We start from the raw sequence: 2,533 nt of genomic DNA on the forward strand, positions 1-2,533 counted from the left end.
TTTGAGCGAAATACATTTTAAAAAACTAAGTGACAAATAATACACGTAATCTTGCAGTAATCAGTAATTATCATGATACGTGTAAATGTATGACAAGATTCTCTTAATTTTATCCGCACAACTTTTAATTCTTACTATTCATGGTGCCATTTCCATCACAAATACCATGGTATAGGTAAAAGGGACCTAGATTATTTGGTTATTTTATACGAATAACAGATAGCCTCTAGGAGTAGGAGCTATATAGAAGATTAAGGTAGAAGTAACGAGGGTAGTGGACACTGGACATGAGTAACTCTTCATACTTACTACCAGATTTAATTGTTCACAGTTAGTGAATTAGTATGGTTTCGATTAAGTACTATTCGATGGAAAGTGGCACCAGGATCAGTTAAAACGTAAAGAATGTCGGAGTTTCAGTTAATAGAAGAATGTTTGTTGTTTATGGTCAATATACTGATACTTGAAACAATAACTTTAATTACATGCAGGCTGCTTCAGAAGCTAGGCTTTAATCCCGTAATCCACCTTTGTCCTTAAACCGAACATTTCACTGCAGCCTATAATTAGCCTCATCGAGTTTGGTGGGAGCTCTTTCTGCACCTGACTTCATCGATCAACAACTTTATCATCCAAATCTCACGTAATCTTCTAACGAAAACGCTCGCACTACCGTCGATGAGGCTAATTCAAATTCCGTAATATGCTATAAAGAGCAATAATTGATGATTTAAAATTAATTTGTTACTATTTTTTTTCGCCAAAAATCACGTGACTTTCATTTCATCCGCCTACCACATGTGTGTGAACAAATTGTCAAGCGCTGACTACCGCTAGTGGGTTAATCGGTCAAACGACCTTCAGTTCAGAGCTCACTTTGTTTGGTACTTCCTCAAACTTAAACACCTGTTTCAAGTAGCTAATTAAGCTATCAGATTCGGCGGTCAGCGTTTGCAAATTTGTGCAGCTCCACAAGATACACGTACAACCATTCAGTTGACAAATTTTCAACTATTGGCAGTGTGTTACAATTTCGACCTTCCATCAAGACAGAAGCCGAGTAAATAACTTTGCCGCTTCGAGGCCGTAACCTTATTGCAATAATAAGGTCAGTCAAAACTGTTCCACACTGCCGAAAATTATATGTTATCAGTATCTAATATCAATTCCGTATTACGGTAGGTACAAACAATATACTGAACAAATTTCTCGTTCCCCCAAGATAAATTCTACGTTACAGAAGTGTGATAATAGCAATTAACAGGTAGGGGTGCGACCAAATTTAACATTCTCAGCATTGTACCGGATGGAAATGGTTTCCACTCGATCGTAGCTGGAATGAAATATCTGAACAATCCCAACTAATATTTAATTTTCAAAACAACCACTTTCATCATAATCAACACTATTACTTCATTAGAAGTTTCTGGAATTGGGCACAACTCCAACAATTCCCATATAACTCAAATTATTTATCGTGACTGTAATCAATTATCAAGAAATCGAATAATGATTTTGAACTCGTTATAAAATAACTGGTCAGTTTTAAAGGAAAGAATTACATATTGTGGTAAGTTCACTGTAACGTTCTCTTTCTAGAGTTTCTAGAATTTCATGGTCTGAAATGACTGAAAGTGGCCCTTTGTTCATGTGACATGCGTTTCATCTAATCAAGAAAACCCAGAATTCATTATCTGGATATCACTATTTAAGAATACTTCTAAAAGATAAATTAAATTGCATCTCACTTTTTATCTCAACCAATATCCTATTATTTTTAGAATCACCTGTTAGCTCTATAGCTGGAATTCAGCGCTGGAATTTATTCATTATTGCTAACTTTCAAGTATTCCCGGTGAATTGTAAAATTCTCGTGTAACTCACGGAATATTATGATACTATCTTTTGTACCTACTACCTTACTGCCTGTAAGGAGGCGTTTTATAATTTAAGTGGAATATTATGCAACTTCAAGTAACAACCTTGTCATTTTAGAGCACAATTCAAGCAACCTAAAAGGCTTATAACTATTAACTATTCGAGGAAGTGGTCTTTGGAGTACAGCAGATGGCTAAGCAGACAAAATCTGTCACTCGAGCGTTTAATATTGGAATATTGAAGTTTAGCAAATCTGTTCGGTTAATATTGGCTTGAGTTGATAGAAGTGAAATGCAAGGCTCGCCGCAGATTCCTGCACTGCGAGAACGTAATACGGAATATCATTACAGAGACATACTACTAACATAAGTGACATTTCGTAGGTGATCTTCTCGAAATTACATCACTAATATCAGTAATATTTCTTTATTATTGTTCCTACAAATCAACTGAACTGAGACTATTATAACCGCTCTTCCACACGTAATACTTGAACTATTTAAAATCTAACTTACTTAATTCCATATTAAGCTACAAATCTATATCAGTATTCTAACAAACTGCTGTCATTAAAACAACATTACAAATCAAAGGCGAACTGTTAATAGGTGCCAGTCCACTTATCTATCTTAAGAATTGTTTATGGAAACTAATT

The sequence above is a fragment of the Bolinopsis microptera genome, chromosome 7 (assembly GCF_026151205.1).
Source record: "Bolinopsis microptera isolate Bmic1 chromosome 7, MBARI_Bmic_1.0, whole genome shotgun sequence".
Lineage (NCBI taxonomy): Eukaryota > Metazoa > Ctenophora > Tentaculata > Lobata > Bolinopsidae > Bolinopsis > Bolinopsis microptera.